Raw genomic sequence first — 14,072 nt, 5'->3', positions numbered from 1 at the left:
GTGACACGTACGTAAATATCCTCTCTGATCACCTGCAGCCATTCATGTCCATTGTGCATCCGATGGACTTGGGAAATTGCAGCAGGACAATGCGACACACCACACGTCCATAATTGCTACAGAGTGGCTCCAGGAACACTCTTCTGAGCTTAAATACTTCCGCTGGCCACCTAACTTCCTTAGACATGAGCATTATTGCGCATATCTGGCATGCCTTGCAACGTGCTGTTCAACTGAGATCTCCACCCGCTCGGTCTCTTACGGATCTTTAGACAGCCTTGCAGGATTCATGGTGTCAGTTCTCTCCACCACTACTACAAACATTAGTCGAGTCCATGTCACGTAGTGTTGCGGCACTTGTGCGTGCTTGTGGGGGCCCTGCACGATATTAGATAGGCGTACCAGCTTTCCTTAGTGTAAAAGAGCTATAACATCGGTGTACGTTAACATGTCTTTTCTTTGCTCATGTATTAGTGTACCTGGCTATGAGTCTTCTTTGACTTTTTAAAGCATCTCTTCTATATTCTGGTTTAAGATAATGGATGAAAATGCGCCACCTTGTCTGGTACCTTTCCATATCTAACAATTGAAAATCCAGTATGGTATGTAGCAATATTATGAGAAGGAAAGTTGCCACTCACCATATAGCGGAAATGCTAAGTCGCAGATAGGCAGTCGTGTGTGTGAGTTGAGTTTGCGTGAGTGTGTGTGTGCGTATGTGTGTCTGTTGTTGAGAAAGGCCATTGGCCGAAAGCTAAAAGTGTGAAAATCTTTTTGGTTGAGCTTTTCTGCGACTGAGCACCTTTTCATATCGGCTTTTCTTGGTTTGTCCTTTCATCAGTGACAGCTGTTTCAGTTTCTCAAAATGTTCCGTATGATTCTTCAGTCTTTGTGTCTGTTCCTGCTTTTTCAAGCCCTTATACATTTGGTTCCATGTAACATTATCAAAGGTATGTATGAAGTTAGATTCCTTTCTAGTTGTTCCTCTGAAACTAGTTTTAGAGCTAGTATCGCTTCTCAGGTTCCCTTGTTTTTCCAAACATATTCAAAGACTGACAAGCGTGGTAATCACACTGCCATGAAAAAAATGCGATTGAAGCTGTGGATACAGGAGAACCCTTAATAGTCAAATCGCATATATGATTTCACTGATTACTAGTTTCGGGTTGTCTATTCCGACCGTAACAAAGTATACTGAGTAGTGTACAACTGCGAAACGATGGGATGTAGCGTCATAATTTGTGTGAGCAGAATCGTTTGTTACATAATCCAATGGAACAATGATGTAAATTACCCCGGAATAGAAGATCATTACATTTAATGCACACTCGCCAAATCGGATAGTTTACATGCGTAGTAACTTAACGCCAGAAGCAGCGATTGATATGGGCTATGTAGAACGAGATGCCCGTGCCGCATTAGGAACTAATACTAGGTAACCTCAATTTGGATGAGTCAAGTTGTTTGTTATACGAGACTGATGGCCATGTCTAGATATGCTGTCACCTAGGTGAACGATTGCTATAAATAAGCATCGTGCCACAGACGCGGGGCAGTGCGGCAGTGTTACGCTACGACAGTGGTTCTCAAGCTTTTTGAGCTTCGCGCGCATTTAAAAGGCCGCAAAAGAATATTGGGCGCACTATAAATAAATTTCTGAGGAATATTTTACAACTGTTAATACAGGAAATAAATACTGCGATAAAATAACAATTAAGTCTTTTTATTTTGAATTGCGCGTCCAGACTAAAGAAAATACAACTTATATTAATAAAACACATACATTATCACAATATGAACAAATAATTTTTGTATAAAATTGTGAGAGATTCATGAATCAAGATTGTCACCCAAATGTGACGGCCGAGCGCCGTGTTGCAGCCTACCCTGCCAAGACGAAAGGCAAGAGAAACTATTACGTGAAACGTATTGAAACGAAATAACGCAATAAAAATAACAATTCAAATTATAGCAAAAGGTAATAATGCAATAAAAAAGAAACGTACTTTACGTCTGCTCTTTCTATTGTTATTAGAAACATGAGCCTGATATGTCCTGGCGATTTCTTCAACGTTTGGAGATATATTTGAAAGACAAACTCTCATTTCCTCGTCAGTACATTGAAGAGTCTCTCTTTTTACATGTAATTGTGATGAGGGGAGAAAATCCCAATTCACATACATATGACGGCGAAAATTGAAATCAAATGTTCAAAGCCTTTTTACATATAGACTCATATTCCTCATTTATAGACATCCAAAAGGCTTCAAGAGACAATTTCTTATGCTTAATCATCAGTCCACGATCAGTAGATATAGCTGCCAGATCTTCTTTTTCTGTTAACATTAAGGCGAAATCACCCGAAGTTTCCATGAATGGGATTCGAATCCAGTCGTACTATTCAGTGTTGAAGGATGGAAAATATGAACTCAGTTTCTCTTCTAAACATATTAAATGATCTACTAGTATGGGAAGTATTTCATTTATGCACGCGCTCCTTACTAGCAGGAACATTTCCTAGTTACCTCGAACAGCTTTTCTTTTCCATCTTTGTAGTTTTCTGCGAAACGATTTGATTTTGTCGTTGGATGTGAGGATATTTTCTTCTTTCCCTTGCATGCTAGTGTTCAAAATATAGAACTGCTGAAATACGTCTTCCAAATGCTGCAATCTGGCAATCCAAAATTCATTCCGAAGGAGGTTGCAAAAATGTAAATGTTTCATTTCATCGAAAAACACGAGAAGTTCTAGTCGTAGCTCGTGCACAGGGGTAAGTAGTTTCCCCCTCGACAACCACCTGACTTCTGTGGGTGAAGCAACCGTTTGTGTTCTGACTCCATACCGATACAAAGTTTTTCGGATAAAAGGGTTTTGACAGGTTTTGTTTTAATAAAATTTACCATCTGAACAACTTGCTCTAAGACTTTCCTCAGTTTTTCTCCCATTGTTTTCGCTATTAAGACCCAACTAAGAAGATAGCAGTGATTTATGATAACATCTACATTTTATTTTTTACGAAAGAAATAAGGCCCTTCACGCAGCCTACCATTGAAGGGGCGCCATCTGTACAAATGCCTACGCACGACTTCCATGTTAACTGTCACTTATTAAGATAATCATTTAAAATGTTGAAAACGTCCTCAGCTTCAGTAGACACACCTAATTCTTTGCAAAAAAGAAACTGATTTACTATTTGACCTTGATTAATGAAACGGACAAATGCTAAGAGTTACGATTGGTTGATAATATCTGTTGATTCATCAACTTGCAATGTAATGTTTGTGTGCTTGAATTCATTATTGCATACATTTTTCTCAGTATCAGTAGACATTTCTATTATACACCTGTGAACTGTATCATTCGACGAAGGAATATTGCTTATTTTCATATCTGCTTCATTTCCTAACATCGTCATGACCATTTTTTTGCGAGAAGGCAAAATAAGTGACTCACCTGTAGTATGAGCTTTCATACTCTTTGCTGTTAGTTCAGATACTTGATAGGAAGCGATCAGAGCTTTATCAGAAACAGACATTACACTTTTAAAAGAATTTATTGCCCTTGTTTGCTGTTCGGACAATCTCTTGAAATAGTTTACAGGTTTATTTTGAAAATGTGAATGCATTGTTTTAAAATTTTTGCTCAGTTTACTAGGAAGCAGAGATTCATTTGCCATTTTATACCCACATACTAAGCATAGTGAGAAAGGATAAACTTTACTCCCACTCCAATGGAAATCATAGCTTAAGTAGCTTTGATTGTAATTATGAGTAGGTCGCTGTTTTGCTTAGCATTTGTTCATTTCCAGAACTGGATTCTTCGACGGAATGCTTGTTTTTCAGAAATCTGTCCATTTTATTCGATTGCCTTCTGCATATAAGATTCACTTCTACCGCTTTGAAAATAAGCAGTACACTGTACACAAAACACGAGCACCACGTACGCTGACAACATATCTCTAACATATCACCTGAAAGTTCTGCGATCACGTCGAGCGCACTCAGCGGAAACGCGTTTTCCTTCTGGGCCTGGATTCTTATGCCTCCATGGGTTAATAGTGCTGCCAACGATAATTTTCAGGTTCCGTTAACCTTGCTGGAAGCTTCTGTCATGAATGCTATGGATCACTAAACCGCAGTGGAAATGACGCTCAGAAGTAGCAAGGCTTCATGAACAATGACGATCATATTTACATGTGCTACTCATCTGTAGCAAAGAATATGAAATGATATTCTTTTAGTCACGGACAGCTTGAGGTCAGAGAATAAGCAGCTCTAATAGATACTTTTCTCTCCCAGTTTTTCTTTTCAATAATATTTTACTGACAATAGAAAAGTATGCATTTTCAATAAAATATTATTAAAATTGACTAGGTGCAGATGTTATTTACAATTTTTTGATACACTGTCTCGGTAACTAAATAAGTCATAATGGTCAGTAATAATGATATGCAATTCACGTCCCACGTGCTGTTGCAGCGCCACTCGGAGTTAGGCGGAATAGGTTTGCAATCATTGGGAACGACACGAAACCTTCCGAATTCTATGGACAAGTTGTGATTACATGCATAGCGCACAAGGATCAATTTAGCATGGCTACCATCATAAAAAGACGTACAAAGGCAAACCAATTGCGTAACAAAAGCACGAGACGATCCGTAAGAGTTTCCGTCGAAAAAATCCGTCATTCGTCAAATATTTTTTCACCATTTTCTCCTGATTCTGATTGTTTGGATCTGATCAGAAATCCATTAACGCTTGACAACACTGAGGATTAACTGAATGTTTATTTACAGACATAAAAGCGTTGCAAGTATCGTATCGTTTGGTTACGGAAAGGAGGCACGGGACGAGGCGTGCGAAAATAATTTCCACGGCACCTACAGGGTGAAGGGTGGTGAGAGACAGGATGGTTAGGAAAATTTTACGACCAGTGCTATTCATCCACGGATGCCTGTGCGCCTGATACCGACCAGCGACTAAGATAGTTATATTTTACACGCTAAAGTAAGAAGGGTTCGCTAAAAGCGAATTATTTCTATCAATAATTGTGATATCAAGTTAATGCTGTTGTAATGCAGTTCTAGTGCAAGGAGTTGAGGAAATTGGCATTTGAGAAATTTTTTAATTATGAATGACCATGAAGCATTATGTTGTAAGACAGTTTTTAGAACATATCAAGTAAGTTACTGTGTTTGCCGCACGAAACTTTACCACGGAAAAGGGTTACGTTTATAAATGCAATTACATTTATTATTAAATGAATTAATCACTCCCACCACTGCATATTGTTATGATTGTAGCAATGTGACAATGTGACCAATCTGTTTCTCCAGAACGCAGCATTCTGCCATCTGAATAATTATTTTTCTCGCCCCACTGCGAATTACACTTTCCCTAGAATTCCTTACACTTCTCGGCGGTGTAAGGGATGACCTCGATGGGCCAGCAATGGATTCACCATCACTCATTATTTTTAAATACTTTTTCCCAGTTCCCAAACAGCCACTACTATTGGATAGCTAAGATTAGCAGCAGGGGAAGAAAGAAGACAATCGGCATGAAACGTTCCGAATGCCGTCGACACTACAAGGAGAATAAGCCACCTTATTTCCTTAACCAAACTGAACTATTCGACAAAACTTAAGGACTCGTTACGTATGATACCTGTCGTGAAATGGATAAAATTGAGTAGCTATATGTTCTTTTACATTTGACCATACGTTTTCCTTAAATATTACAGGGCGCACCAGTAAATGTTCTAGGGCGCACCAGTGCGCCCTGGCGCACACTTTGAGAACCACTGCGCTACGAAGACAGTCATTAGGGCTTCTGTAGGACATATCATAGTAATTGAAGGCACCATGACCGCTCTGAACTACATGTACGTTATAGCAAACTAACTGCATACCTTCATACTTGATGAGTTTCCTGATGGCGATGACATCTACCAACAGGATGATTGTCCCTGTCACAAGGTCAGAGTCATGTTACAGTGGTTTGATGATTGTGGTCTTGGCCACCAGATCCGCATGATTCGGACCTGATGGAACGTACCTGGGACGCTGTCGCGTGCCATCGCCACTCACAGACCACCGCCCCGTAATTTATCGCAGTTGTGTGACTTGACGTAGACATCTGGAGCCCCGTAACGCAGGAAACCCACCAAAGGACTTGCCGGATCAGCGACGCGCAGAATAGCTGCTGTATTGCATTTCAAAAGTGAACCGACACACTTGAAATTGGTAGTCATAATGTGTTAGCTCGCCAAGTCACTGTAATCTGGAACGACAATGGTATTTGCATCTTTCTCAAATCTCTAGTATTTGTCACTTTCAGAGATTGGTCCACTCAAATCTAGTTACGAACCACACCCGACGGGCATGAAAATTATCATTAAATTGAAATAGGATGTACTTGACTGTGGAAAGCTTGGATCACCAGAGCATGTCATCATGTATCTTTCAATGCATAGGTGTGTAACTGAGGAAGAACAGTGTATGTTGCGGGATATAAGAAATCATAACAGAGCCAGGAATAGAATATTGTGTGATATTCTGATCAAGATAAGTCAGAAGGTATCATCACACGACGTAGAATTGTATCTGTTAAGGAGAGATGGAAATTTAATAGTTACAACCCAGAGAACGTTGTAAGGAAAACCGAAAGAAGAAAGAAGGTCGGAACCGATAAGAAGAAGTAGATAAAGGAAACGAGAAGGGATCACACAAGTTGACGGGACACTCTAAAAATTGAAGACTATCATGGGTGTATAAAAGAGGTCACAGCTACGGAACAGATGGTGGACTAAATAATTTTCATTGTTAATAGGAGACATGCGAGGGATGCCGATGAAAAGAGAGTGTTTCTCTGGCCTGATGGTTCTTGGATGTCCCAAGATACTAGTAGATGAAATAGTTTTATGCGCTGCAAAATGATTCAAGTAATTTAGAAAGATAAGGTTAGGTAGCATAAGAATGGAAAAACATCACACAGGAAATGTGGGCAATGGAGTGCCCTTGTGGGTTTGCTCGTGGTTTACAGGTTTCTTGTGTTGATATGACGTGAAGTTTACATGTCTAATAATTCACAAGCAATGTTTGCCTCAATGATTAGGATACGAAACTGAACTTCAGTTGCAAAGATAAATAAACTATAAAAAGAATGCCCAAAAATAACATCTCTAATTACACAATCAGTTTTATGATGTTTGTTAGACTAGTAGATATTAGCTTCTTGGGTAACGTGGTTTAGGAATATTAGCATCTCAGAGAACCAGTGACAAACAAGGCGATTAACTTAAGCAATTCACCTTTGATTGCCCTAAGTGTTCACAACAGAGTTTTCTGATACTAGGATGCAGTAGAGATAAGAATTGTAGTAAGTAATTAGAGTTTTGATGAACTTCCAAATAAACATCTTACAGTGTACATCTTTAAGAGGGTCGGTGATATTCAAGGTGTCTCAAGAGATACGGTACAACTTCATTGTGTGATAGCATCCAAACTAATTTAAATATTCACACCAATTCCAATTATGTGACACATTATCTCACAAAGTTTTTATGCCATTCTGTCAGTTTCAGCATGTGTACCTTTCATGGCACGCACAGCATCCAGTCTTTATTCAAGTTCTAGCAGATGTCCTCATTAACTATGACAGCGACAGCAACGATTCGGTTCTTTAAATCATAGACTTGGTTGATAGCCGTGTGGTAGTCTCTGTTCTTGACATACCCCCATAGGGAGAAGACCATCTGGAAATAGCTGGCCTAGAACATATCGCACAGTCTGAGCCCAATATACCAAATATAGTGGTGCACCGTCTTGTTAGAAAACGACTGTGCCCTGGCGGTCAGCCAGTTATGCAGTTTTGGTAACGCAAACAGCTCCAGCATATCAGCGTAACTGTTAGAATTAGCTGTTTTTCTGAGAAAAAAATGACACCACAATGCGATCAATCATTACACAACGCCACACATTCACTTTCGGGCTGTCACGTACCTCATCTGTCATAGTGTGCAGATTGGTTGTGATGCGAACATTGTATTTGCTTACCTTACCACACATGTGGAATGTTGCTTGGTCAACAAATGCTATGTGTTTTTTTATTTTTATTTTATTGCATTCTCCTCTAATCGGCAAAGAATGTACGGTGCAAACTGCATACGTTGTGGCTTGTCTGGTTTCAATGCGTGTAGCAGTTGCAATCGGTATGGATAGATCTCAAAGACGTCTGCGATGACCCGGTACACGATCTCCCTAGGGGTTTGCAGCTCCTGCGACGCTCTGCGAACAGATGGTGAACGTTGAAAAGCCACATGTACTAATTCTGTGTCGGCTTCACTTGCTGCAAGTCGTCCCGTACGATGCTTCATATCAACGCTTCCGGTGTGCACAAAATTTCTATATCGCCGGCGTATCGACGTCTGAGAAGGTGGTTGCTTCTTGTACCGAGCCTGAATGTTCCTTTGGACCTCCGTTCCGATTTGGCCTGAATGAACCATTCCACACACGGAGCTTTTTTTTGAACTTCTGTCATTATGCTTCACTCACGACAACGTGGAACATACACAAACAAAACTTCGTGAGTTTGTCTGTCACGAAAGCGAAATGTGATGTGAATATCTTAATTAGTTTTGGCGCTATAACACTTTGAACTTCGAGCGTACCTTTTGAGACATCCTATATTACGCTACAATTTATATGACAGCAGAGAGTTTATTCTGAAATTATAGTGTACCTTCATTTTTTCTGCATTAGAGATGATGTTTGTCATAGCCACTAAAGGGAAAACTTTATGTATAATGACAAATAAATAAATAAAACTGAAAATCACTGGCACCATGATTAGTATTGCGGACATGTCATGCCCAGTGTGTTGACAGTGACCTGGAATAGTTCCTCAGCCTTTCGCTGGAATTCAGTTAACTGTACGAATTGTGATTTTCGACTTCGTTCTGGCATGTCTGTTCTTACTGAACAAGGATTTCGTCTGAAATTATAGACTGATCTTTCTGCAAGGCAGTACAATTGTTATCGACGCTACATTTTCTTACGGCATCCTCAGCACAGGATGTTAAATAATTCCCTGTTGTAGCCTCTGTTAGTACACTATACTATAGTGAAATGAAAATTAAAACGCTACCTGCAGACTCTTTCGCATTTACTTTACGCTGTCAGTTCTGGTGTTACATTACACAATTTTCAGACCCCTGTATAAAAAACAACAACAATAACATAGACAAGTTAACAAACATACAAATAACAGAACGGTATAAAAATTAACAAATCAATAATATACATGGGAATTTATAGTAAATATTCGCCAATAGCCAAAGGAACAGAATGTTACATCAATGTTAGTGAACCATTCAAAATTAAAAAGAGAACAGTTATAAAGTTCTTACGAATACGAAATGGGAACATAAGTAGTAGGGTAGTGGGAGTACCACCATAATTTTGATTTCAAATTGATATGCAAATTAATTAAATTGATCAATTAATTCCCCCACACCCGACCACGCCCACCCTCACCCCGAGCACGCCCACCCTCACCCCCGAATAACGCCTGCACGTGGGCCCCAGCCCCCCCCCCCTCCCCCCCGTCTCACCCAACATACCCAACTGGCACAAATTTCGAATTTTTGCGACAATTTCGAATTTTGGCGGGAATTTCGAATTTTGATGAGAACTTCTTTGTCCTAGGGCTTGCTGACGTCCCACCCACCCCCCATCTGGGAATTGGTGGGAAATTAGAAATGGCCGTACCCTTTCTGGGACTCGAACCCAGGTCCTCCTGGATGGAAAGAAGTGCATCCCCCTGACACAATTATACCACCAGAGGCACTTGGCATTGACGGGAATTAAAAATGGGACTCGAACACTGGATCTACTGGATGGAAAGCTTAGCACCCTCCCCCGCCCCTCCAACACATGAAAACTGTTCAGTTGAGGGAATGGAAGATTAGATTAGTGTCCTTTTTTTATTTTTGGACGCTAAAATGAAGAAAAGATAGATCCAAATTACATAATTAATCATAAAAATCATGCATAATTACACAACTATATGCGTGGCGCTACACAAGCACGACCTAAAACCGCGATACAGCTCAAAAACTGACGATACCATACAACTGGTGTTATCCTGCTGGGAAAAAAAAATCGCAATACCGCTCTAAACTAGTGATAGACACACTCAAACATCACCCTTCACGCCGCTCGGGGTAGCCGTGTGGTCTAGGGCGCGTATTGCCACGGTTCGTGTGGCTCCCCCCATTGGAGGTTCGAGTCCTCCCTCGGGCATGGGTGTGTGTGTTGTCCTTAGCATAAGTTAGTTTAAGCAGTGCGTAAGCTTAGGGACCGATGACCTCAGCAGTTTCGTCCCATAGTCCTTACCACAAATTTCCAAATTTACTCTTCACCTATAAGCTGGTGGGAAAAAGGCAGTGGTGTAAGGCTGGAAATATGTTCAACTGATGAGATGCTGGTGTTGGAGAGAGGAGTTTTAAAACTGTATTACCTGTAATCATACTGCTGAGGACAGTATCTACCATTGTTTCACGTCACAGTTCACAACAGACGCCTGCTCAAAAACCACCCTGCAGCCCAGGTAACTGAAGCCAATACACACTACCACAACTGTTGAAAAAAAATGAGTTCTGTTCTAATTACACTTCAAAATGTTCATGAAAAAACCAGCACTCGTAATGAACAGGTGATAATGAATCACATGTACTGAGGAAAATCATTGTCGTACCCCCGTACCCACCTTGAGGCGACAGTCCTATGCCAATACAATAGCATGTATAGTCAATTAAACAATGGGAGATAAAAGGACGGACCCCTCGAGTGCAACTTGTTCGTCTAAAATATAGCGACAGGCTCCCACACGCGACCCTCCTGGTCAGAGGGCGGCTGTGTCCGGCGACCACCCCCAGTAGACACGCCCCCTCGCCCCCAAGCAGGCCGCTGTTCTGCGATGGAGAACAATTGTATTTAACGTCAACGCAACTCTATCTTGAAATCTGTTACATGTCTTTCTCGGAAGGACTGGACCCCTCTGGAGCAACAACAGTGTACAGATGGGTTTTCCAAAGGCTGGTTGCTTGGGAAACAGGGAGCCTTCCATCTAATGCAACCGCAGCCTCTCACCAGAATGTCTTCAGTACAATGCGCCCTGGTGAGCACACTGCTGGGCGGTCAGCATTATCGACGCTGACAAAAGCTACATATACAACAGAGCACAGCGCCGGCATCCCTCAGAAGAAAACCGTGATAAATGAGGGTTACCTCAACCACCCGTTGTTTGTGTAAAGGGACAGCCGCGACCTCTAAGGGAACTAGGCCGCCACGCCGTTCCGAGCACTGGACTGTAACATTTGTATTTAACATCACTACGACTCCTATAAGGAAGCAACTATTAAAAAAGGAATACACAATCACAATGATAATAAATGTCTTCTTCCCACGAAAATAAGCACAGTCCATTTTCTTTTAGTTTTATGAGAAAAATTAGTGTAGTTTTTACATTCAGCTGCAGGATACAATTCGCGTCTCATTATTGTGCGACATGCAGCGAAGTGCACTGCCGCCGATCACAGATGATCAGGCGTGCGTTACAAACATTTCAAACACAGGAAATAACATCAGAGAATACAGTCTTTTAAGCCATTGGCTAGTCCTAGCATAGGTTCGAGTCCTCCCTCGGGCATGGGTGTGTGTGTGTGTTTGTCCTTAGGATGATTTAGATTAAGTAGTGTGTAAGCTTAGGGACTGATGACCTTAGCAGTTAAGTCCCATAAGATTTCACACACATTTGAACATTTTTTTTAAGCCATTAGCTCACATTTATGAAAAAAACAGTCGTTTTACGTTCGACAACAAGAAGCTATAATCCAAGAGGATGTAGCTGTTTTGTACACTATGGCAGGTCTCGTTTTACCATAGCGACGCTATAACATACAGGCGTTTATGAAACAAATCTTGAGAGTCTATCTTGTAATAGAACCTCCTATAAGATTTTACCATGCGCCTCTCCTGTTACATCTCAAACCAGTTACCTCTGCATGCTTACATTTGACATTTTTTATGCATAACTCACCTCTACCGTCATGTCTGTAAAGTTTATGTCATACAGCAGCAGATTCTTGCGTTCTAGTTTTGTGAGCAATTTGATCATCGTAACCTGTTTCACGCGAACTACTCACATGTCGAGATAAAGAACCACTATCATTTCTAGACTCCACAACGAGCTATAATTCAATGTTGTCTACTTTAGGATTAGAGGTTATGAAGTATGAAATAACACCTATTTTTTAAACAAACAATCGTGACGATAATAGTAATAAAAAAATCAGTCATGAGTTCATGAGAGTAGAGACAGCAAATTCCTATTAGTTTTATGAGCAAAATTGGGGCAGATTTGAGAGAACTATCTGCATCCAAACTTAAACAAGTTATAGCACTCCTTGTAATAGAACCTCCTATAAGACTTTACTCCATCTCACTCTTCCGATATATTGAAAAACAATTACCATCTGCGTGCTGTAATTGAGCATATTACATGCAACATATCGCTCAACTGGAGCTGGAGGTCAGTGCTCCTTTTCGCAGATCTGCACAAAATTTTGTAATCTGTACTGGGGGAAGAGCATATCCAGCAAACTATTAATCATACGAGAAGGCTCCTGTAGTGTTCCTTCATAAGCAGTGTAAAAAGAAATCTTTCATTCCCCTTATGGTTATCGTAGTTTTCCATGCCAAATCCATACCTGTCCTTACGACAGGACATAGTCATTTTCTTTTCACATGTCGGAACACCGACATACTTTGTAAGCCAGCTCATGGCGAATCTGTAACGCATCGTCTACTACTAAGTATAATACTTCACTAATAACTGAATGCTGGAGATACAAAACAATACTGAGCGAAAAACGGCGGTGGGTGGACATGTCTCATACGTTTTTTCCTTGCTCATAGTACCAATGTGTTTTAGAAAGAGATGCATAATCGTCCTACAAGTCGCCAGATGTTAACAATTGCATGTAACATGGCCATTAGGCCATGTTACTGACACATGCAGTCTTGGTTCTACAGGTGCTCAGAAGTATAGCTAATGATATCCATGTTGAAACCAATACAAACTTTATAAATTGAGGGATGACATTATCTCCGAATAAAGTGGTTTTTCCACACAGATACCTCGACATTGAATATAGACAGTGATCGCCGGAGTGTGTATTAACAAACTGACAGTGCTGTTACACGTCGTCGTTATAAAATCATCGAATTTAGAAAGTGACTCGGCTAAGGAACGCGGTATGAAGCCAGTATTTGCAACTCCGTCATGCCGGCACTAGATATTTCTCTAGTATTTGTAATGCATTCTGTCTCGATGCCATGTCAGAGGTTCTGCGATATATCCACTGTGTTATAGGCGATGGTTGATTGAGAATGATCACATACAGTAGATAGCGTGCTGATTGAGGTCGTAAGAACTGTACACTGGCTTTTCAGATCTCTAGTGTTACCGGTACACTTTCTGGTAGAAATGCCATCTGCGATTTGGAATCATGTCTTTCCATTCAACCACATACCCGCGCGGATCCTATGGAGAAGTATTTTAATGATTTTTAATGATCACAGACACTAGTGAATCATATTCATGGCACATGGGCTATCTGTTTCAGTAAAATTCCAATGTGGTTTTTAATTGTCCCTATGCATCTTGTAACTGCTCGCCACCCCTGCAGCTTTGTGCATGTGATCGTCCCAATATAAAATGGAAACGAGCAGAAGTCGAAGAGAGCTATATCCACCACATTCTGCAACCTGTGTAGAAACAGAGTGAAATGAGTTAATGCTGTAGGGCCGTGCTTTGACTATTCGGTGGAAATGGGAATGTGTTGTAGCTCCGCCACCAATGTATGATGTGTAAGGTCAGCGCCAAACAAAGCCTGCTCCTGCAACACGAGGTAGTATAAAAGACAGTACGAACAGTTACAGTGCTGTTTCTCATCAGGAAAATTAGGAAGACTCAACATCATACAGGTACTGCAGTCTGAAGCAGATG

This window comes from Schistocerca serialis, chromosome 1 (assembly GCF_023864345.2).
Source record: "Schistocerca serialis cubense isolate TAMUIC-IGC-003099 chromosome 1, iqSchSeri2.2, whole genome shotgun sequence".
Classification (NCBI taxonomy): Eukaryota; Metazoa; Arthropoda; class Insecta; order Orthoptera; family Acrididae; genus Schistocerca; species Schistocerca serialis.
Note: the sequence above shows the minus strand (reverse complement) of the source record.